We start from the raw sequence: 25,514 nt of genomic DNA, 5'->3' as shown, positions 1-25,514 counted from the left end.
ATTACCGTATACAGTCAGGCGCGTTGCCGTGCGGTAGTACAAGAGTGATAAATAGATTAAATAAAAGTGCGCGGAGCCTAATTAACTTTCCACGGTATACACTGCGGAAACAGTCGAAGAGCTTGGCTTCAAGTCTTTTATGTCTATCTGAGTTTCCTTATTTCCTGTAGATTTCCTACCCAGAGAAACACAAACTTTATCCCCTGCTCCTCCCCCCCCCCCTTCTTCTATACAATGCATTTCAACTGCACTGAGTTCGGATTCGCCGGTAATCGAGCGCACATTTTCCACGGTGCACTGAACGACATAAACAAACGGTCGCTGTCGGCAACCGACACCTGCGCAGAAACGCGATATCGCGCCTTTCCCGCATCGAACAGGCCTTCGCTTCGGTCCAAAGGCGGAGGAACGGTCGAGCGACTACATCGCACGCCGTCCTTCGTTCTCTCCACGGCCGCCAGATCAAAGCTCACAAGGCCACGCGCTTGCAGCGAGCAGCCGTGGACTCGCTTCGGGCGAGCCAATTGACGCCTCCCGAAAGAGAGAAGACGAAGCATCAAAAAGCACGGAGCCTTGACGGACGTTAAGTTGCTGGAAAGACAGCCGATAAAGTTGATGGAATGACTCCCAGTGTTTACGGCCCAAAGCAACCACAGCGGCCATACTGCTCCGCATTAATTCGGACAGCCTGAATTTATTTAACATACGGCCGTACGAAGCTCCTGTCGAGTGGTCGTGGTTTAACATGAAAGCAAAACTAGGCACATCCGTCTTCGTGTGTTCCATCACTATCATAACGCAGCCGCTGCGGCTGGGTAACGAATTACCAACCTCCCGCACGGCCAGCAGAACGCCAGAGTCTCAGAGTCACCGCGGCGGGTATTCCGTGCTTAGCGGCACAAAAGGCATGACGCTACAGGTCCGAGCTTCTTGATATCTAGGGCAGGGTTAGTTAGAGAGAAATTACGCGTCTTGCTTGAGCACAGCAGGAAAAAAATGCTCATCGGAGTTGCAAGAAGCACGCGAGAGTTTGTGTGTGCAGAGCAGGTCACACCCGGCAGGTTACACTTAAAGCTTTTATGAGCTTGCTCGTCATGCAGCGTCAATTACGAAGCAAAGTACGACGACAGATGGAAAGAAGGAGCTTCACGACTTTGCCGCCTTGGCACACAACCGACCGACCGAAATACCACCCGACAGAGACGGGAGCTACACGAGACGAGCCGCCGGTCTGAGAAACGTTAGTTATGACCAACGTTTCTCCCGCTCGTTCAATATACGTGGCGTACGTCATGGACGGAGTGCGCGGTCCTACTTATCTAGCCAGGCGTCGGTCTCGCACGCTATCTAATCTCGCGGCAATTGCGCACGCGTTCACGGGGATGGTCACAGATGCTCGCACATGGCACTGCTGCTCTTCCACTATGCCAGATGGCGGCCGGACCTCGCGCAGGGTTGAGCCTTTACCCAACGACCCGGCGAGAGACGTCACGATGCGACGCGCGGAGTGGAGCTGCAGTCCGGAGGCGTGCCTCGTTATAAATTCGAGTACGGATTGGATTCATCGAGCAAAAGGCACAAGAACAGAGAGCGCATGCCATTTGTTCAACAAGATGTCTCATCGGGACTTTCGAGTGTTTAATTCGCAACGTCGGAGCTGGCGCGCTCGCACGCACGCACACGCACGCACGCGCAAAAGTAGCCAGGCGACCACGGTTGAGCGCGTACGATGAGCCTCGTATTGGTCTGGCTCCCCTTTGTCTAGCGATTGGGTGTGGTCGGGCAAATTGTTCGAGCAGATCGTCCGAGCAAAGATGAGAAACGTTGCTCGAAACAACACGAGTCCTTTTGCGTGACACGGCGCATTTAACTGATTTCCCCGAACTATATATGGGCGAACCTGACGTATCATTCGTTTGCTTTGCTGCAGTTTCCTCCGTCTGTGTAGCTTCGCGATGCCAGCTCTAGAGGGCGACGGCGTGCGGAGAGACATTAAAGAGCGACGGAACAAGGGTAAGGACCCGGTGGCATGCACTTCCACGTTCACGCGGTGCTGCTGCGATATATTCAATAAACAGAATGCGATTAGCCTGCATTCTTCTCGTAGTGCATGGTATATCGCTCTTGCCGGTATTGCGGCAGCCTGCAGCTCAGACGTTCCCGTGCCCAGGGCGCACAGTTGGAATGCTCGTCGTGGTGAGCAGACGCTGTACTCTCGGAGGAGAGAAACAAGAAAGAAAATCAGCACACGTGCACAAACAGTTCGCGCCTGCCTTCAAACTCAACGCGCGCGCCATAAGTCTTGGGCAAGTAAATGGAAGCAACATGGCGAACACGCCATGTATGCGAGACCGAAACATACCGGAAACGCTAGAAGTGCTACGCCCTCTAACAGCAATCCTGAGAAATACGGCGGCTATGCGTCGGGCCCGCCGATGCGCGATGGCATGCGCGCAACCAGTCCAGTCACGCCAAACCAGCACCCACGAAACTCTTACACGCACTCACACGGCATGTCCCAAGACGATTAATAATTTTAAAGCAATAAGGGAGACACAGCCAAGCCGCGCACATTACACCCACAACAGAGGGCCTTGAAGCGAATCCAAATGAATGTAAACGCAGTCTCTCGATCGGCCCAATACTCCTACAGCCATACTATTGTAGGTGCACCGGAAGCTTCCCGTGTATAGTGGCAACCGCGCCAGAACACGAGGAAGCAAGATATTGTGGGACGCACGACGTATTCGCGTCGCCCACCACACGCCGTCGCCTACACCCGAAATAAGAGCGCTGGCGTTTTGCTAATGCATACAAATGCGCGTGTCCTGCACGAGTGGGTACCGTCGCGCTCGAAAGCAGAAACACGAACATCCCTGCGCTCCAGTGCCGCCGTAGGCGGGGCGAAGCTTTGCTCATCACCTATATATTATATGTATACGTAACAAAATACGCCTGCTTCTGGCTCTGTCGTCGTGCGCGAAGACAGAGAATGTGCAGCGAAAATACATTTCAAAGAGGTACACGGGCAGCACCCATCTATACTTCTTCCCACAAGCCATTTGCATCACTGTTATGGTGCACCAAAATAGCACTGAGGAAGTTGTAAGACTCCTTAGCCAGTAGGAAAGCCCAAATGACCCTCGAGATGTGTTCATGCGCGCCGCGTCGTCTGCTGAGCCGCTGCTAAATGCGCGGTAGACAACGTCCACGCGAAAAGGTGCTAACAAGTCACATATCACTGGAATGTATCATGTACCAAGCAGAAACTAGACTCTCTAATCCCGTAATTACTCATATACTTGCACCCGGAACTGTGTTCCGCTGCGCAATGATATTGCCTGCGTACGGCTCGTACCTTCGGCAGTGCTGCAAATGACTTGTGAGATGGAGTATATATGCCAGATTCTTTCAAAAGTCCGCTATTTAATGGGAACGTTGGCATTCGTAAACGACATCGAAGACAAACATCGCGTGCAGACCTTTTGCTCGAGCATCTAAGGAGGCGTTCATGAGGGATGAGTTCCGGTTTCCCCCGAAGTTAGACAAAGCGGTCGGTATCCGCAATGCCCGTATAGGAAAATGAAACAGTCGCTAAACATTCTGATCGGTACAGCGCCAATGTACCCACACGCCTCTTCTCGCACCCTAAACGCAAAACGTGCAGGTGCCCCTCATAACGGATAGCTATAGGTACAAGTGATACCTCAATGAACCCAAACACCTCGCATGCAGTGGTCGCTTCGAGAAGTCGCGTTGACATAACGGGAACGCCCCGAAGCACGAATGCGTTTTTGCGTTCTGCCACACAGCTAGCTTGATCGCTTTACGATTGCTCTGCCGACCTTGACGATGCGAGATTACGTTGCCTACCGAATTCCGTAGTGTAAACATCGCGCTAATGCGTAATGTGCTCGCACGAGCTAACTGCGCTTGGCACGCTATGGCAACAGTATACACGACGCTCTTTAACTCAGTGGCACCTCTGTTGTGACGCGCACGTCACTTGAACTTATACGTACAATAACGCTCAGTTTGTGCTTCGTTCGCCAATCATACACCGTATGCGCTCAAGCTCTTTCATTCAAAACTGCGCACATGTACTGAAGTCTATGCTCAGCATCACCGAATGAAATATCCCATCGGCAGGCTTCACCGGCCGTAAAGATGTCATACACATATATCGGCCGCTTCCGCCGCCCGAGAAAGATATGGTGCTGCAACGGCGGATACACACATTCTGCGAAATGTGTCGGCCCTAAACGGCGGGAGCAGGCCAACAACCCCCTGCAGCCTTCCAGCACGTTTCGCGGACGCGCGGACTCTGCGCTTGGCATGACGCCAGGGAGCAGTTCTAGCCGACAGAAAGAACGGACCGTAAGAACAATGCCGGCCATATATATGTTACATTATATCTTCCCGCAAGAGAAAGAGAGAACGAGACAGGCTACAAGGCACGCAGATGCGAGCAAAACGCTACTCAGCCAGACACATAAATTGCAGGCGCGAAGTAAATAAATAAATAAATAAATAAATGCTAACGCGCTCGTAGCCCTCGACGTTACAGCAAAGCGCAAGAACAAAGTCGATCGCCGCCCCGGAAAGCGGAAGGCGTACATCTTGCGGCGTTTGGCCCGAAGCAACCGTAAAAAGCGACTCCGAATTTCCCATGTGCTGCAGCGCCCACTGCGTCGGCGAGAGCGCGGGTGAACGTCGGAAGTCGTCAACCCCGTGCAGATGGCGGGCGCGTCCAAGTTCGAAACGATCGAACGCGTTCCGAGTCGGACAATGGGAACGACTCGTCACAGGGCGGCGGCTCACGGGAGACAATGGGAGAGACCTTGCACCACCAAGACAGCGCGCGCCGACTCACGTGCGCCACGCGTTCGCAGGCCCCGTCTCGTGCTACGCACTCGTCGCACCTTCTCGCGCACCCAAATTACACGTAACGTTCCTGCGATCGTATTTTAAAACCATGGTGTAAAGGCATAGGCCAACGTTGACATCACATAAGATGTGTAAGGTCATAACTTTGTAGACTCTCCGTGGACTATCCTACAGCATTTACCTTATATAGGCTTTATATAGGTGTATGCAAATACTGTGGCATACCTATGTGATTTACTTAAGCTCTCTCTCTCTCTCTCTTAAAATATATATATATTCTAGAAATTCCTCTAAGGGCACAAGCTTCCTTCCTTTCTTCCATCATTCCTTTATTTATTTTAGCTTCAGTTACGATACATACGGCGCACAATGCACAGGACGAGGTCCTACAAAGACCTGTACTTAGACGCACAGGGAAACTGTAGGTTGGCTTGACATGCTACTACCATAGCTTCGTTGCAAGATTGCCAAAGAGAAGCCCTGACAGCGTTCTACAAGAAGCATTCGCGTGACGTCGCGAACGCCATATTGTTGTACGATCCACTGCTTGAGCAGGGATGCCGTGGATAAGTGGGCGATACAACGCACTGCGTTTTTTAGCGCGTGACAGCTGCACGACGTTATGGCCGTCGCAGTGACGTCAGTACGTGCTCTCTATATATGTAAAAATGGGAAGGCCCACAACAAGAGGCTGCCTATACTACTCAACACACAGAGGTAAGTGTGCAATATATATATATAAAGTACAATACCTTTTCTCTTTATTTATTTTTTCATTTTGTGTTAGTTGTGATAGTTAGCAGCCGTTCTACTGGTCTATTTACGAGATATAACACTTTTTTATATCCTACACCAACCGTAAAACGTTCAAACAAGATAGAGGGTCAGTGGTCGAACAAGTCACAGGCTAGGTCCAGCCAATTCCCTTACAGAAATCGTCATAGAAATTATGTTGCATTTCTATGAGTTTTAATATATTCAACAGACTTTCTGTTGCGATGCGATTGAATGCCATGTGCGGTTTTCGCTAAGGAACGTTTCAACAATGGGACTTGTCTGTGCCGGGGCTACAACTTGTCAGAACTTCGTTTCCAGCCCGAGATGGTATCCCTTGCTCGACCCCTGTTCCTCACTGCATAACGCGTAATACTACGGCTGTTCATCTGTAACAGCAATCTGCTGACAGCTCGAAATATGAAGCTTTCTCGTAATATGCGGGTACGCAGCAATGCAAACGAGCGGCAGCCCTTGAACAGTTGCTCCTCTGACATTTCACCTGACCCCTTTCATTCCCGTTTTCCTTTCTGTTTATTTATTTATTTATTTATTTATTTATTTATTTATTTATTTATTGCCTTCGCCACGTCCTTCACGGCCTTCGCCATGTCCGTTCACCGCGTTTTTTTTTTTTTTCGCAAATCAACAACAGCGAAGTAAACTCCACTGAAGGCGTGGAAATGGCGTGTATAAGCATCTCAAACACGACAACCGGTGAACTGTGCCCGCAGAGATGTTCAGGAATAGAATGCGCGGGCCGTGTTTTGCCCCTCATCATCGGTTTACGAGCATTCTCACTTCCTCAAAAAAAGTGCACGTGCGCGTCCTGCCAACGAAACACAAATCGCTGAAAGAAGCGAGCGCGAATCGCATCCTGCAGGACGATTACTATATTGCCGTCACAGTCGAGGCCTAACGAGCTGCATTTTAAGAGTGAACGTACCGCGGCGCGAGCACACGCACACACACACACACGCGCGCGCGAGCGCGCACACACGCACGCACGCACACTAAGAGAAGACTAAGAGAGACAAGGTTCATAAAGCACGCGAGGAATGTCTGCCATTTCTCGATTTTTCTCCCTCGGCAAGCTAAGTTCGAGAATGCGATCTACAGACGTCCGTTACGCGGCGCTGTAGTAAAGTAAGTGCAAGCGTACATATAAAACTGAAGCAGCGGCAAGGACGGCGCGCACGCTTGGTTGTAATCTTTTTTTTTTCATTTTTTACAGCGGATAACGCGCCACCCGCTTGCCTGAAAACGCGTCCGCGGGTAATTATGGTGTATGCGGAATATCGTTTTTCTCCTTTCCTTCTTTCTTTCTTTCTTTTTTTCTTTCTTTTTCTTTGGCCGACAGCGATGTTTGCAAAGCGGTGGCTGCGAGGGAGAGGGTGAGCGGTCATAAAATCTCGCTCGATATTTCGATAAGAAGAAGTAGAGAGAGAGAGAGAGAGAGAGAGAGAGAGAGAGAGAGAGAGAGAGAGAGAGAGAGAGAGAGAGAGAAAAGAAAGCAAGACAAAACCTGGAGACATGCGGGAAAAGAGAAAAAAGAAAGCTTACATTATGCACGACGTCGCTGCAGTGCATCGATCGCCCATGTGCAGTGCGCTCGGTGACTCATCCCGGCATCTTAGGAGACGGCGAAAAGGTCTATACAGCCTCAGACTAATTTGCTTGCGATTCCGGCGCGACGAGGAGCCGCCAAAGTGTACCGCCGACAAAATACACGCACATAACGTATGCAGTAAGTGCGCATCTATGGCTGGTTAGGATATCGCTATCGTCGCCGTACGTCATTAAGAGCTCACGATGATGAGCCTAACGAGGTCCAAAATTAATCTTAGTGCGAGGGCATTTATAAGACAACTTAAGAAAATGGCTGCGAGATAGTTTTCTGTTACCTTCTCTTTTTTCCTGCAGACGCAGTCAATATTCTCATACAACTGACAGCACGCCGGTGGTTCTGTGAAGAAGCACTATAGCTGATTAAAGAAAGATAAGGACTAAAAGTTAAAGACACGCAAAAGATATAGACGTCCGCATGGGGTCGTCGTCTAACGTTAAAGCACGGCGTCTGCAAGCTAACAGGCGAATGAGTAGAAGCAACGCAAAACGCTATGGCGCTCCAAGGCCGGCGACAAGAAAAATTAAGCGCAATGGCAACACCGACTGATAGGCACGCATAAGCTGAGAGTGCTAACAGATAGAATTTAATGTCGTAAGGTCAGGTTTAACGCGGTCCGCGAGGAACGCAGCATTGATTACGTATTCATTTTAGGCCCAGTGGCAACTTTGATGGATCCGATAAGAAGCAAAACTATATGCAAGTTGAGACTGGTAAATAATTCTTTGAAATTGCGTCACTGCAGATAAGGCCACTGCTTTCTGAACATCTTTCTTTCTTCGAACAGTCGCAGACTGGAACAGCCCTCCCGGATATATCATTGCCATCATCTGCTCATCTTTATTTTTTGCAACATATGACTAAACCCTTGGAAGTGAACAGCGTATAAGAATAGCTTAAACTTTTTTTTTTTGTACTGCTTAACATGGGTCATTGTTATCGTCATGTTTTTTGCTGTCGTGCTTAACAGTGTATATAACAATGGCCTGCTCATTGTATAAACTACAGTTTTTGTATTGTGGCATTACTTAACATGGTTCGTTGTTATCTTCATATAAATTAGCATGCAACCACCCCGTATGTAACACGTTACCCCTCTGGGGATATTTAACGTAATGAACAGAACTAACGAAGTCAAAGCTTCGCCTTTCTGAATTTCGCTCCAGAGAACTCAGCGCATGTATAGGTATGTCATTGCAACGTCACGAATTTCAAAATAGTTTTCTCTTATTTGGGAATTTATGGCGCCGCAATAGTTCCCAAAACTCACTCGGTTCAGTTACGCATAATTCCATAGAATGCAATGTAGTCTTTAGTTGCCGACAAATAAGATGTGTAAGGTCATAACTTTATAGACTCTCCGTAGACTATCCTACAGCATTTACCTTATATAGGCTTTACATAGGTGTATGTAAATCCTGTAGCATACCTATGTAATTTACTTAAACTTAAGGCGCGCGCAGACGCTGTCAAAATGCATGCCGTCACGGCGAACTTCAGGGAGGTGTCGCCACCCGTCTGTATACCTCCGCTTCTGCGTGTTTTCAGGATTACCAAGCCTGCTCTCACGATGAAAGTGACGCCAAGTCTGTGCAGTCAGTGCCTTCCTAAAGTTGGCCGTGACGTTGTGCTATGCAGAAGCGCAATGTACTGATACAGAACATATGTTAGCGTTTAGCGTGTCTTTAATCTGTGCCGAAATGACAGTACATAGGCGGTTTCTTTCTTTCTTTCTTTCTTTCTTTCTTTCTTTCTTTCTTTCTTTCTTTCTTTCTTATTTAACATTTCGCCACCATCGGAACGTGGCTGCCGGGGCCGGTATAAACGCTGCCGCAATCACGTGTATGCGCGCCTAGTTGCAATGTCGTCGTCGTCGTCATCATCATCATCATCATACTTTAAAGTCCACTGCAGGACGAAGTTGCAATGTACTTCGCCATTTCCCCGAACTTCACCAGGTAAAAAACGACCTTTTGCACAAAAGAAAGAAAGAAACGAACAGACAAACAAGCCGCGAGCAAACACACGAACAACGCACACGTAAGCAAATGCTATTGAGGACATATCACCGGGCTCGCACGCGCTGCTCCCAAAGATCGCACTCGTTCATTATTTCCTTCTTCCGCGCGGGAACAGGACACGCGGCGACGGCTTTGTCACACGCACTCAGATAGCGCACACTCGTGCCGAGACAATTGGATACGCGGCTGCTCTGGCCGGAGGGTCCCCGACGGTGGGAATGAATTCCCGACGAGCGAGAAGGCCGCGATTATCACGCGTTCCCAAGGCGAGTTCTAAACAAACGTATCTGTAATAGGCCGTACAGCACGCAGCGCCGACGACACGCATACAAGCGAAGGACAATGGAAAAAAAATGGGGGAAGGGGGAGGGGGGGTCCTATCTTGAAACGCTAATGACAGGGGCGCCGCGGCTCGATTGGTGCCCCTTCGGCGATCGTTGGCACTCCGAAAAGGAAACTTTGAAAACGGAGATTAGCATATCGGCTATAATGTGGAAGGGCCACCACGACGACAAAGAAACCGCGATGGGGGTATAGCGGGCGGGTTAGGCCGGGAACTGGGAACTTAAAACAAGCGTAAAAAGAGAAGGTTTGCACGACATACCAAAAAAAAAAAAACGAAAACAGAAAAGACAAGCGCGGAATTCAGGATTGATCCACTAAGAAATATATTGGCTGTCACATGCCGCCCAATTGAATAAAATCGCGCAGAGTTTCCGACAAAAATTGCGAGGGTGAACTTTGGCGAGTGTCAATGGGAGCTGCTAGCACAGCGGTCCAGTTTGAGTGTACTAGAACTGCAGTTCAGTCAGGATAAGAATGACGGACAATACATGGATTTGGCTAAACTTTTCCCGTTTGGCTTGACACGGTTTTGAGACCTGCAAACTAGTCACTTTCAATAAAATACCGCGTTATATAGATACATCAATTCAAAATGATTATGCGTTTGTTGGTCGTCCCTGGCCCTTGCACCAATGAAACCCTTATAGCACCATCATCATTCATATGCTCGTAGACTTATTGCCTTGTCGCTATTTTAGAGCACAGCTCTTAGGCGCCCATACCTGCGACGAGCGTCAGCGTCCTCGGCGTAACCGAGCGAAAGAACACAGCGAAGGATCACAGAAGGAACGCGGAGCGCAGCGGGGAATGAAAGACGGCGTTAGCGAAGAGATTGCGAGGAGGAAAGCGGAGGAGGAGAGTATGGCGAAAGCGTGAGAAGAAAAGCGTAGTGGCGCTGAGCCGTGCTCCCGCATGGGTTGCACAGCGGTTTAGGAGCATGATTTTCATTCTGCGCTTAGCTACTTCTCTTCTTCTTCATTCTTGACAATTCTTCTCAACTTCTACAGGCTTGCCTCCGTTTTTTTTTCTTTTCCTAATTGGCTTTTCTACAAATTTTCTTTGGGATGGCATTCGCCTCCCCTATTCATTTATTTTGATTGGTTTGCGCCTGCCATACCTAGCTGGTGGTGCGGGCTTCCCCACTTTCTTTTTCTTTCTTTTTTCTTTTATGGGGACAAACACAGCCATGGGTTGCAGAAAATAGCGCTAGCCTTTTGTCCTTCCCCACAAGAAGCACGTCTCCGCGCAAGACGGGCTCTGCAGCGACGATGGCTACGAGATTGCGCCAGAGTAGAGCGCGTCGTCTGTTTACCGATGACGCGCCACCGACGCTATTTATGGAAACCAAACGCTGCGTGAGCGGAGGTCTGTCTGCGGCGGCTGGCTGTGAATCGCGTGCACGCGTCACCCACGCGCTGCCTCTCGTGATCTCCCGATTAGCGATGTAGTCACGCCGCACTTCGCTCCGTTTGCAATGTGCCGCACGAGACAGATTGCCCGCGCCAGCCAATATATCGCGAAATGAAAACACGTATAGAGCTGCGCTCAAATTTTGCATTATGGAGTATCCTAATCGTCTTTGAATTTTTTTCTTCGCCTCCTCCACTTCAGAGTCAACTGAGTTTATGCCATTTGAACTTGGCGCAGACGCGACTCCGCCGAGAAGAGGAAGGGGAGAGATGCGGACACTCTCGCTCTTGCTCGAACGGGTCCAGGAGAGTGGGTATCTTGGCTGGCGGGCTTTGTTTTTTCGTACGTTCCTTTTTCTTTTTTGCTTCTTCTAGGTGAAGGCACAAAGTGCGAAGGGCGCGGCTATGCGCTCAGCGCACCACCGTAGGGTCCACAGACAAAAAAAAAAAAAAAAAACTTGTCCGCAGGCAGCTGCGGTTACCACTTTCACTTGGGAAACATCAGCGTGAACTTACGAAACGATGATCACGCAAGAGTGCTCGAAAGTTTGGCCCTTTCGTGAGCTAATTATAAGCCAGCACAAGCAGCTTGTCATGAAGTGGGTCTGCGCGTTAAGAGACTTGTGAGGTTGGTTATTATCATGTATGCCTTCGTTTCAGAATCAACGTACACTTCCCTTTGTCAAAACCATGCTAAACAATTAACTTTGTTTCGCCATTAATTTACACTGAACGTTACAGGCCTCTTTTTACACTGGTAAACTGGTCTTCAAAGAGATTGCTTATACAATTGCGTAATTCTTGATGCGTGATTTATGGCATTAAAATTATTTCTTCATATCTTTGCGTTTAAAAAAAACGTTTTTTTAGTTTCTTACGACCGCAAATAAAAAAAAATGACGACGCAAGAACGACTGAAGTCACAGGCACGAAGGTCAGACAAATACACGCACTACTCATAGTCCGCGTGGTATCTGGAAGACAGGGGCGCCAGAGTTAACTCTAGTAATTTTTGTACGAAACTATGCAAAATATTGCCGACATGATGTGGATTCCTTTTGCTCGATTCTATTTTTTTTAATTATTATTATCCAGTGTTCACGACCAACCGACATCGGTGGTCACGTGGGCGGAGCGTCGAACATTGACGAAGTGTGAAAAAGAATAACATTGGAACGGGCTCATTACATGATCGCTGCCTAAGTTTCATTGTTATTGCTCTTTTTTACCTTCGTGCCTTCTTCACTTAAAACAGTCACAAAGGGATTAACATTCCTTTCAAATATTCGACGATAATTAACTCCTGAAAGATACAAAATCAAGAGTAACGTCACATGCTCGCTAGTTTCTGTGCTAGTGCCTTTTATGCGTTCTTCTTTCTTTTTTTTTTATACAGTCCCATGCAGAGGCGTTCCTTGTTCCAAAGAAGCAAGTCTATTCCCACGCTGAGTGTGAAGCATGCACGATACTTTTTTTTTTAATTAAGAGTACTATGGAATAACAGGTCTTGCACTGACACTATTAGAAAGCTTTCTTCCTAATAGGTATCATGCCATCTCTATAAACAACTGTACATCTAGTCCTATAAACGTAAATAACATCAGGAAAAGCTTCGTCGATACGGCTGCACATAAGAAAGCGTTATATTTCACTCCTAAATTTTATTTCATTATTTGTTTCTTGCCAGAGCCAAACAGCTTCACGCCACAACGGCACGAAAAACTGACACTACACGCAACCGTATGACTCAACACGCCGAGCTACAATAGAAGGGCGCTAGGAATGTCGTGAAAGCTACGATAAATTACGTGTATAGCAAACTTCCCGCATCTTCGATCAAGCGATGCGTGAGTCGAAGCACGTCGACGAGTCAACCAGACAGCGCTGACATGCTATCCAGCGCCGGCTACCGCCTCGCAGACACATATCTCCCTACCTTGAGGCGTAGAATGATAACGCCAAAATTCATCACCGATCGAATGCCCTCAAGAACTAATAAAATTTAATTAAATGGTACGGTTTTACGTGCCAAAACCACGATGTGATTATGAGGCACCCCGTAGTGGGGGGACGCCGGATTAATTTTGACCATCCGGGGATCTTTAACACTGCATCCACCCTACGCACGGTACACGGGCGTTTCCTGCATTTCGCCCCGTCCCCCTCTAGAAATGCGGCCGCTGTGGCCGGCACTTGATCCCGCGACCTCGTACTTAGCAGCGTAACGCCGTAGCGACTAAGCAACCACGGCGGGGCCGCTCCAGAACCCTCACTCGGTGGTGAAGTTCGTGATGGGATTTCGGCAGTCAGGCTGCAGCGCATATAGCCGAGCGTAGCCGAGCATTCGTTTGGCTATACCGTATACGCGCGCCACAGCCTGACCGCGAAGGCCTGTCACGAAAGTCGATTCCCCCCACACTTGAAGCTGCAGGGCAAACTGCGTGCCGGTACAAATAAAGAGGAAATAAAGATGCGGCAAAGAGTCAAAAAGAATAGAAAGAAAAAAAAGAGAGGGTGGGTGGCTCAAAGCCGGCGAGAAGCGACCGCAGGAAGGCCACACACAGCTACAGAAACACACACGCACGCACAACAACGAGGCAGCGATGCAGCGCGCGCCCAAACGGAAGTGCGCCATCGACGCGTAACGGGCCACTTCCGGAGAGGAGCCCCCTCCCCCCTCTCCTCTCACAGGCCCCGCGTCGCTGACAGCACACGGTCAACAGCGTCGGCAGCAGCAGAGAGGATGGCACAACCGCAGCACGAGCACAGGCTAAAAGCGAGCGCTCGTGGTGTACAGTATGTAATACGGCGATTGTATACGAGGCAGTTTCAACGTTACGAGGAACATCTCCACAGCGTTCCAGCGCTGTAGACGTTCGAATTCAACCCGAATGTCTGTAGACTAGTGTTTCAATTGTGTAAATTTACTTAATTCGTCCTTGTAGGCAACTTCGAATTTGTATTAGTTCAGAATGTTTAGGTGTTTTCCCTAACAGTGAACGACCGCGAAGGTGCGCTCGCACGCACACGCACATTTGTAGACACCGAAGCGAGAGAGAGAGAGAGAGAGAGAGAGAAGCGGCGACGCAGCTGCAGCGTTGTGCCACTGGACACGTGCACAGTCAGAACAAGTTCAAACTCCAAAGGCTTCCCAATGTCTCGTTATTGTATATTGCTGCCGCTCGCGTTCGAGCGCTTTTTTGCACAAGCCAGAATGCGGATTTCCGCGTTTCATCTATCAAGAGATCTCGGACACAACGAACAACGAATGCCGTATTCGCTTATCGCGTTATTTCGTAAGACCTAAAGGTACATCTGCGCAACTGGACAACGAGGAAACGTTCCTGCGTCGTTTCAGCCAGGCTCGGTTGGCGACAAGGCCCAGAGGAGGATGGGCTTCGGAACGTAGAGGAGGAGTCAAAGGTAAAATAATGAAACAGAGAGAGCCGCGTCTGCAGCTTCCCCAAGTGCTCTCTCTCTTTCTTTCTCTCTCAGGCTCTGAGTCAGGTGCAACGCAATGCACGACTCGTCAACGGATGCGACGCTCACAGCTGCCACCATGGTTAGCAGAGCACTTCGGAGCTTCCTTTTCACTGCTCTTGCGGGTTACAGTACTGCCATGGCTTTCTGAACGAGTTAGGCCTATATGACGGGGCTTGCAAAACCTACGTGCAACAAGAATGAAGCATTGAAACGAAGTCATAGGCTATCCAAAAGAGCGCGCCATGCACCGCTGCAGTCAGGCCACACAGCGGCGAGAATATTATCGAGTATGGGGGCGAAATGCGAAAACACCTGTGTACTTATATATAGGTGCACGTTAAAGAAGCCCAGCTGGTCGACATTTCCGGAGTCATCCACTACAGCGTGCCTCATAATCAGAAAGTGGTTTTGGCACGTAAAACCCCAATAATTTAATATTATCGTGTATGCATGCACTGGAGTGAATGCGCGAGCTGTCTTCGAAGCTCTAAGTAGTCGAACGAACGAACGAACGTTACTTTGACTGTGCACTATAAAGAAACAGATATCTTGAGAAAGCGAAAACTCGCTGCCTATCAAAGAAGCGCTAGCTTCTGCAAAAGCCCCGATACTCCAGGTTTGCGTTAATTAGCAAAATAATTCAAGACATTAATGCAGTACATAGTTGAGAAGAGGCAAATACCAAAACAAAACGTGCGCGGCTTTAGTGCTTCTTTTGTGCGCGGGCCCTCCCTCGCCTAGCAGACTAGCGCGAGTTGCATGATGGCGAAGACTGCAATACGGCTTGGCTGCTCGCAAATGAATGTGCCGGTTGCCGGGAAACCATATTTAGGGTGGCTACCGTAATGACTTTTATCGCTCGAACTTTGTTGTATGGCGTGATCCAATACAAGGCTTGCATTTACAGTGCAGGATTTGCACAGCAGATATCGCATTTGAAAAATAATAATAATAGAGGTAACCAATAATGACCGACTTAACACTGTTCTCTTATGGCATTGAGCTAGTTTCCTGCTTGTTCATGTTCTGCATGTTCTTGCAATCCTTCGATACGTCTTGCCCTTTTTTGGTTCATCTCATATTCAAAGTACGCTAAATCTTGGAGGTGAAGAGAGTTTCGATTTATATACGAAGGTTTCTGCATTCGAGTGGCGCTGCAGCAAGCGACGGTAACTCTGCAACACCCCCGTTTCCAGCGTTCAAAATTATTAGTAATCGGTAGGTGAGTTAGCGCAAACACGCGATTCCATTATGACCCTGCATGACAACGAATTCTCCTTTGTAATTTGTAACCTACAGAAAATTAGCGGCGACAGCTTCTGTTGCCGAGAAGGAGGTCGCGGGTAAGATTGTTTGGTGCGAAAGCCGCATACCGATGGGGGCGGAATACAAAAACGCTCGCGCACGAAGCTTTGGGTGCGGGTTAAAGAAGACCTAGCGGTCAAAATTAATCTCACGCCCTCTTAGTATACAGCGTCTTCCAAAGCCCCAGTGGCCTTTGTGACTCAATCAATCAATCAATCAATCAATCAATCAATCAATCAATCAATCAATCAATCAATCAATCAATCAATAAAAAATTCATGTCAGCTTTGCAACAACTTCAAGTGTTCCTCAAAACTATTACGTAAAGATATATGCAAACGGCTTTCTTTTTCTCAGGCACCCTAATTTCCCTGGTTGAAATAAACAGCTCAACCGCTTTCCGCTGATCACTGTTCAAAGACGGTACTATACGAACGAACTAAAGCCATGTTAGCTAATGCTGGCACGTGCGACAGCAGTCGAGTCCCGCAAGCCGAGCAACGAAAACGAAAAAAGCGACTAAGAGAACGCTAGTTTCGAAGAACGTGCGATGCCTAGCAAATGTTAAACGTCGTCCGATACGCTCGTCGGCGATGGTTCACAGACGACCGGTTCCGAAGAAGCAGCATAGTGTCGGGGGGACGAAGGAGGCGTCGTTCTTTTTAGTGCATCTGTCTCACAACGACGAAGTGCGGCGAGCAGTCTCCGGCGTCCGCCCATTCCTCAACGCCCGTCGTTCTGTGCCTCCCCGATTCAAGGCCTTCGGCATGCCCCGTGTTCCTCATAACGTCGCGATGCGCGCCATGCCGTCACTGACAATCGAATCACTTGTTTAAACGCTTCAGCGGAGCACGTTCGCTCGCTGCGAAAAAGAAAATTTAGAAGCAAGCAACTAAGCACGGCTGTTTCAAGGCTGGTCGAGTACTGCAAGTGCCGCACGTCTCATTTCGCGTGCAATCTAATTATTTTATGCGCAATATAGACCGTCATCGTCCACGGCTACAAAGGCGTGTTGATTCGCGCGAACGACACCTCTGTTATATACCACGGCCTATCAGGCGACTGCTGGTCCGTCGTGCATGCCATGAAAACTGGAACGTCGATCCATGAGCTACGTGTATACGTATACACATTAGCGAGATCGGCAGACTCGGAACCGTGTCACCGTGACGAGCCCGCCTCGCGTGCCTGCCATATGGACACGAAGCTTCGCAAGCGTACAGGCCTGCGAGTCGTGGCGCCGGAACGCGATTAGAGCACGCGATCGATCAGACTAGAGAACACGACCGCGGATGGGGCAGATGTGAGGTTGCGATTGATCGCTCCGACGTGTCGCGGACATCGATGTTGCCGGCCACGCGCTTTATCTGCGACCGCTCGGCATAAACGCCGCGGGGAAGCCACACAAACACACATCACACAGAGATGTGAAACTGAAGTCGCACTGCGGTAGCTTACATATAGCGAAGCACGAGGTCTGACCGTTTTCCTTCTTTCCATATAATCATAGTCCTTGAGACGTGCTCGATCGAGGACTACAGCAGAGCGCATTTCTCGGCCTAATCATTTGTGTCTTCTCAAAGCACTTCGTATATTCGTATACGCAATTGTGAATAAAACCGCTACAAACACGGGACGGAGGGAGACTACAACACAGGGCGGTCCTCCCTCCGCCCCGTGTCTGTAGCGGTTTTATTCACTATGTCTCACAGACAGGCCTACAACTTTACCTGCTGGTAATTACTCACACGCATGTACTGTGAACACCGACTCATTTCGGGTTCCGCCACGTGTGATATCATACAAACGGTGACGGATGTTTCAGGCCCGGAAATCTTTCAAACGCGGTACGTTTGGACCCTCGCGTATCCGGATGTAGAAACATTTCTTGCCTGTAGAGAAAGGGCGTAATCACACACAACGTTCCTGACCGTCCACTCCAGTTTTTCCTTAGACCCGCGAACTAAAGTCATTACAGCACGCGAGAGCGAGCAAGTGCAGCCGACGTCTGAAGAGCAGCAGCGCACGTAATAAACCACGCAAGGCGCGGCGGCGTTGGCTTGAGCCCACACCTGCTCGCATATACTTCAACGCATAACGGCACAACGCCAACGTTTCGGCCCGAGGCAGCAAATGCGAGATAACGCACGAGAGCCCAGCGGGACAGCGTATACGCCAAGCCAGGAAGAGCCTCGGCGACTGGTCTAGGTGGGAAGTAAGGGCGTGGAAAGGGGGTGAGCGAGCGAGAGAGCAGAGTCCGAACGCGGCATCAACCCACGCGGCGCTCCGGAGCCCGAGAGCAAACAAGGCAAAAAAGCGAGCGCCGACGCCTGCGCGGGTGTAGCCACATGCACCCGTCGCGAGCGACGGTGGAAGCGCGGTTAGGGCAGCAATCCCGTCCCTGACGCGGCGCCGCTGCAAGAATCCGCAAGCAATCGCACCGTGGCCTTTCTTCGGCCTTACCCCCCCAACTAAACACACCCAGAAGGGATGTGCCGGAGAGATTCTGACGAGGGTATTATGGGGAAGCTCACCGACCCAAAGAACCCCGATGTCGCAGCAGTAAAGTAGCATACGAGCTAGCTGCTACGCTATGTGTGGTATATCTACAGTATAGATGGGGATAGGAAACACGCCGAGTAACTGCGAATGGCTGTGCCCTCCGTGTTCGCTGGCTCGATTGCTCGAGGCGTTGGCAGTGTCGCAGCAGTTCCGAGGCCCGACTGAGTGCGAAAATGCGAGAAGCTATAGCCCCGTTAATGAGGGCCCGCTCTCCGAACGGTCGGCTTGGGATCATCGAGGGCTTCTGCGGTTGCCGTTTGCGGAATGCGCGCGGATGCTCAGTTACCCGTGCGCGTGTGGTGAGCTCGTCTCGATAACTTTTACCACGACGTTTCTTTTACACTTGAATGACTCCGTTTCACTTGGATAGGATGCCACCTGGCAGGTATATAGAGCGCTCAGCAGATTAGCTGCGCTATCGTCTGAAGGGAGGTAACTTGATACGAACGGGTTGATTAATGATGGGGGGGAGGGATCAATGTTTGAGAGAGGTCGGATGAACTATGAAGGCTGTGACAACGCCGGGCCCGGGCGACGACACTTTTGCGCTCGTTACACGTTGAAATGCCAACGGAGTCGTCTTTCGGAGACCCGAGTGCGTCAGTATCACGTCGGTAACAGATGACAGTATGCTACGTCGTCATTCTTCAGGACGGTGAGCAATGCGAGAACAAGGTAAAAGCTGGAGCCAAAGTTTCGACAAGTGGACTTTTCTTCAAGGCGACATAATGTTTTCCTCGGCACAGTATACAGGGTGTCCTACGTAACTTGAGCCAAACATTAAGAAATATGCAAACGCCACGTAGCACAGAACAAAGGTAATGTTGTTTTCCGTTGCTTGGAGATACTCAATATTTTTTTATTCTGTCTGATTAGATAACTAGTCTTAATCAATTAACCAACTTCTCAAATATTATAATTAGATGAAAAGTGTCAATGAGAAAATTGTAGAGCGACATGAAAAACTCCCGGTACAGCTTTCTGTTGCTCAATACGCGCTACATAAAAGTGTTTTTTCGAGCGTGAAAGAAGTCCGCAAATGTAAGCAAAATTTCCGCACGACTGGCCGCTCGGGGCACTTTGCGTGTAATCGCGGGCTTCTTTCACGCTCGGAAAATCTTTTTACCGAGCAACAGAAAGCTGTATCGGGAGTTTTTCATGTTGCTCTAGAATTTTCTCATTGACACTTTTAATCTGATCATAACGTTTGACAAGTTGATTAATTAATTGTCTAATTACGCCGAATGAAAAAAAAATCTAAGTATCTCCAAGCGACGGCAAGCAACATTATACCTTGGTTAGGTAATGTTTAAATCCTAAAGCGCCCTTTGAAACGTATATGCCCACTGGTCGAAATGTCTTGTAACTTATGGATGAGGTACGATTCTCGGTATTTTCTGTCTCGCGCAGAACGGCTGACTGTAGGATGTAGAGTTTAAGCTCATCAGAGCTATGACCTGGTTGGTTGAAATGCTGGGCGACGGCTTTGGGAATCTTTTTAGCTGTGTCCGCACCATGTCTGTTTATTATTCGCAACATCGGAAACGGCGCACTTCTTTTTCCTTCTGAAAGATTATGCACTGCGCAGATATGTCATTCAAACGGTATAATCAGACCCCACGGGAGCCGATGGTACATCTTGTAAGTGCTATACCTTGGTAATATCTTCAGCGGCTTGCAATTCCACCAGAAAACTTTCTTCTCTCTCTCCAATCACCGAGCGCACGCACGCACACACACACACACACACACACACACACACACACACACACACACACACACACACACACACACACACACACACACACACACACATACATGCACACATACATACATACATACATACATACATACATACATACATACATACATACATACATACATACATACATACATACATACATACATACATACATACATACATACATACATACATACACACACAGGCACCGAAATCACCGCGGACGTACAACCAGCAATTTCGAGATCCAGCGGCTTCCGCACGGAATACAAAGCGCCCCTCGTGCAAGCGGAGCGTGCGATGCGCCTCCTGGAATGGCGACGGCTTTCGCTCTCGTGCGAGACGGTGCGAAAGAGAGAGAGAGAGAGAGAGAGACAGCCAGAGCGGGAAAAGAAAGGAAGGCCGCATATTGGCTGCGGATATGTCCTACACAGCGCAGTGCCCGGGGTCTTCGTGCTCCACTGCTTCGGAGCCGCGGGCCAGAATGCAAAGAATGTTTCACAAGGGACACCGCACACGTATGCGTGCACACCGTTCGTGCGCGCGAGCGGTAGAAGGACGCATGCGAGGCATCTCGCCCGGAACACGACCGTTCGCGATCGAAACACACCCCGCCGCCTTCGCGTGGTGGTCGCGTCTATTCACATTCCAGCGTCTGAACGAAACCTCGAACCATTCCCTTCCCAAACCGCCCCTCATATACTGGGATATATAAGGGGGGGAAAAATGCAGCAATCAGACCTGTGAACGAGGCACACTAATTTAAAGAGAAAGAAAAAGAAGGAGATAAAGCAGGTACAAAAAGATAAAGGATATTGGCTGCTAATCACCTGGAATGAAATAACGCCGCAACGCAAAGTTCCTCAATACACGAGCACTGAAGAGCGTCAACTTATCTCGAGAGTCGAATTAATGCACCGCTGCTCACAAGTTTTCGGAGTTCAACAGTTACAAAAAATATTAACTTGCTCGCTGCGATCGGCGGAAGCATTCTATAGTGAGCGGGGCACATGAAGTCGTATGACAGAACGTGAGCGGGACACTTGACACAAGATACAATGCAAGAGTTCCGCTTGTAGACAGATGTCAATTAAATGTACCAGTGACTTTCTCCGACAGGCATCGGTGTGTCGCCAGACAAAGTTTTAGTATATTTGCAAACGTGTGGTATATATCGTCCGCTTTACACGCGAAATACAAAAACCGCGTATAGGCTCAGTCGCTTCAGCTCGAGTAAAACTACCTCGTACAGGGAGGCAAACCCATCCAGACCTATATAGTATTTGCACAGATTCGACAGGCACATTTCAGTCTGCAAAGCAGATTCGGCACCTTTTCGTCGCATTCACGTTGACGCTATGGAAGCATTGGCCGTACACCGGCAAGTATGTAGTACGTCTTCCGATACGATACGCGTCGCGTCGGAAAGACGACCGCTTCGAATGTTGGAACCTGTTGGAGAAACGCTGGATTGTTGCTAACAGCAAACGTATATCTTATCACTTATCAGTCATATACAGTGTCTCGCAGCAGCCAGCAGTTGGGCTGACGCCTTGTCACTTTCACGCCCTGTCGCCAAGCCAACCATTTGGTAGAGTTTAGTTTGAAATCGGCATCTGCTGACGCGCACGCCACGCGAGCGGCTGCCCGCTCAAAAAAAAAAAAAAAAAATTAAGGAAGATGTAGCAGGGGCTCGCAATTTCTGAAAATGATAACGTCAACTGGGAAGAAAAATTCGGCATTTGAACTGAAGGCGTTAGAACAGTAACTATTATTTTGTTTAGGCGACTTTGGCGAAGTGGCTGATCAGTCATAGCGTGGGGGAAAAAAATGCCCCAGTTTGCGGAAAACGACTGTCGACGGAACACCGCTGGGTAGTATCTCGCAGCCTGTCTTTCCTGCTTCTTTTTTAATATATATATATATATATATATATATATATATATATATATATATATATATATATATATATCCTGGCCCTGGGATAGCCTCGGACGTCCGTCCGCACGCGCAATCGCACATGCCATGTGCCTCGTGCGGAACGGCACACTCCCGCGCACGGGCGATGATACTACGGAGATGCGGCGGCGGCGGAAGCACTGCTGCTGCAGCATCGGTAAGGCCGCGAGAGAGAGAGAGAAAAAAAAGCACAAATGAACGATAAAAAACAGCACCGGCGCTGTCGCGGCCCGAGGGAGGCAGCTGTCGCGCGCACACGACGCGCGCGTTTTAGCCTCGGGCAGCGCGGTACAGCGACGCGCGGCAGACCACCTCGCTGCAACGCTGACACGCAACGCAGCCCACGAAGCACGCACAAAGAGCCATAAGCGCGCTCGGATCAAAAGTGCCGCTATCAGGCTCCTGAGTGTGCCTACAGGCCCCGCAAAAGTGTTGACCGATCCCCCCCCCCCTTTCTTTCTTCTCATTACTGTCCGCTTTAACGTATCCGCCGCGAGCTAGACCACGCTAAACAAAAGAGGAATATGTTGTGCAGAAGTCGTACATTACATTCCGTGTTAGGTGGACTGCAAACGGAACCCTGAGCCAATCTGCGCTGCAAGTTTTTTTTTCGTATCATGCCTGCTGGGATGTTTCCCTCTCCTCCTCCTCCCTACATCCCGTTCTCTGTCTCATCTGTCCTCCCTTTTCTCCTTCTATCCCCGTGCTGCGTACCACGTACCGTGGGCATTCCGAACCTCACGCAAATTTATCGTGCATTTGTGAATACCAATTCACGCATTACTCGTTCTCAATTTACGCTTATTATAGTCGATCCATTCCTTTGTGTCCGCCTTTATAAGTACGCCTGTCTGCGGAGGCTTCGGGCTGGGTCGGCCCCGGCAGTTGCAGCCACGTGGGCATGGGGGTCTACATCTGAAAGCCCTGTAACGTGTCCGAAGCGCCCGGCTACTGCCTTCGGCGGACACTCACCACCTACGATGGCTGTACCCGTGGTACTCGTGATATCATGCACGAGATGCTGCATGCAGGGAGGCCACATTCAAGCATAATGTTGCAGGCGACTTTACCAGTTCGACAATAGACAACAGTACGCAAATCAATCGTTGTAGATCCTACATCACGTAGAACTGCATGCGTTTCTTACGTCACTGCTTTTATTTTTCTTTCTTTTTCATTTTCTTAAGTATTTTGCGGAATATCCATCAATATATATGTATTCCTTCATATCCGCCGTCCATATGCTCCCCATATGATAGCTTTCGCAGAGCGTCCCAGTTTCCCCGTTCCTATTTCAAGCAGCGCTCTCTCTCTCTCTTCTTAGCCCTCACGTGAATCGAACTACAACAATAACAAAGCGCCACACGAGCGCCGAATGACAAATGCACCGGGAAAGCGCGATAGCGTGATCCGGCCGCGGCATGGCCGTCGCATGAAACACTGTCGCGGCAGCGGACAACCGCATACAAACAGCGCTTATGAAATACGTATACATACGCGCGCTATAGCGACGCGCGGCGAATGGCAACCAAACATTCGTAATGTCCCCAGTGTCGCGCATGCCGTATGCAGGAGGCAATGTCGGTGGATGGCAGTGATAGCGTGCGCCTCGGCTTTTATAATATGCGCATTACATGAAAGGCATCTGGGCGCCTCAGTATACAAGTTGTCCCACATAACTTGAGCCAAAGCTTTAAAAATGCGAAGCACTCCGGACGCCAGCTGAACCGAATGCATAATGTTGGCACTGGCCTGTAGTTACCCTGGCCATTTTTTATTTTCCCCTTAACTAACGGATTAGTTATGTTTATTTAATCAACGTTTTAAGTATTGCCTGCAGACCGCAAGTGTGGTACGCAAAGTTGTAGAGCACCTTGAGAAACCTCTCAATAAATTGTTTCCAACACGATATAACTCAGTGGTTCTTTCTTCCGCGTTCCAAAGAAAACCCGCGAGATATGAAAAAATACCACGTGACGAGGAGATTGCGCACTGTTATTGTGCTGCTCTCAAGCGTGCGATGGACGAACAAGGTCGGCTGCAGCGAGACTGGCCCGTGACAGGGCGTTATGCCTGGTGTAGGTATCTGGGCATGCGGCTTTTATCGCATGGCGGCGCAAATGCGTGCTGCTGGCCGAGCGGTGCCGAAGCGATAAAGCGTCCAAGGAGACGAAAGAGAATAAGAACATAGCATAATTTTTTTTATGCTTGAAATGGGGGGCAAGAGCTGGCAGCCTGCCGACGGAGTGTAATGGGGTTGTGTGGGGAGGCGGCGCTAGGGCCGGAATGATTTTCCACTGACCTTCAAGTCCAGAAAGCGCCCTTTATTTATAATGCGTGTTCGGAGAAGCCATCAGCTGCTGCAATGCATATTTGGCATCTCGATCATAGGCACATATTCTGAGGCGCTATTGATCATGGTATCAGGGATGGAGTTGCAGACATGTCTTATTTTTTTCTTTTAGGTTCTCTGACGTTCTGGTTTGTGTCCGGTACACTTGATCCTTGACGCAGCTTCAGAGAAAGAAATCGAATGGAGTTCTGGCGACCGTGCCGGATAAACAATGGGCCCATTCCGTCCAATCCACTGCTGCGGGAATACTTCACGCAGCCATTTGCAAGCTTTGCTGCTGCCGTACGTGCGCTGGAGCACCATCATGCTGACACCAAATATCCTTGATCCCAGCCAATGGAACTTCGCGAAAAAATCCTCAAACGCCCCATCAAGGATGTTGACGTATCTTTCGCCCGTAAACGTGTTATCAAAAAAAAAAAAAAGTACGCGCGGCCAATGATAGCGCCACCGTAAATTCCACACCATCCATTAACTGACCGCTGATATTGGTGATGTGTCTTTAAAATCCAGTGAGGGTTTTCGTCGCTCCAATAGTGAGCGTTGTGGATTTTCACTTTGGGCATTACGTGAGAAGGTAGCTTCATCGGTGCACAGTATTTTGTTGACAAAGCCTGGGTCCTCTTATGTATTGATTATAATCCAGCTTGCAAAGTCCTTTCAATTTTGGAAATCACGGGGCTCCGACATCTGGTGCAGCTGCACGTGGTACGGATGAAGTTGCCGCTTCTCAAGTACTCTCCACAGTTCAGAATTTGACATTCCAGCTTCAGCACCCACACTACGAACACTTGCATGTGGGTCTGAAGAAAGCTTTGACAGAATATCTGTCTCCACGTCCTCGCCCAGGATTGAAGATTTATGTCGTTTCTTCCTTAAATTTCCCAGTCTGTCTCAGCGTTTCATATTCATGCACAATCTTAATCGAGCTCGGACGCGTACCTGGATGCTAGCGTTGAAATAGCTCAACAGCGCGCCTTCTACGTCCACTTGACGCCCCTAGAGCCAAAACCATATTCGTTCTTTCCTCATATGAGTAAGCCATATC

The 25,514-nt window shown here is 49.2% G+C and overlaps 1 protein-coding gene across 2 annotated transcripts in view; it reads right to left on the bottom strand.

Moving 5' to 3' along the window:
- Nucleotides 1-25,514, bottom strand: part of rg (A kinase anchor protein rugose) — a 336,839-nt gene that overhangs the window by 297,413 nt on the left and 13,912 nt on the right. The gene's annotated exons all lie outside the window — the stretch shown is intronic.

This window comes from Dermacentor variabilis, chromosome 4 (assembly GCF_050947875.1).
Source record: "Dermacentor variabilis isolate Ectoservices chromosome 4, ASM5094787v1, whole genome shotgun sequence".
NCBI lineage: Eukaryota > Metazoa > Arthropoda > Arachnida > Ixodida > Ixodidae > Dermacentor > Dermacentor variabilis.
This window is presented reverse-complemented; position numbering and strand designations above follow the sequence as displayed.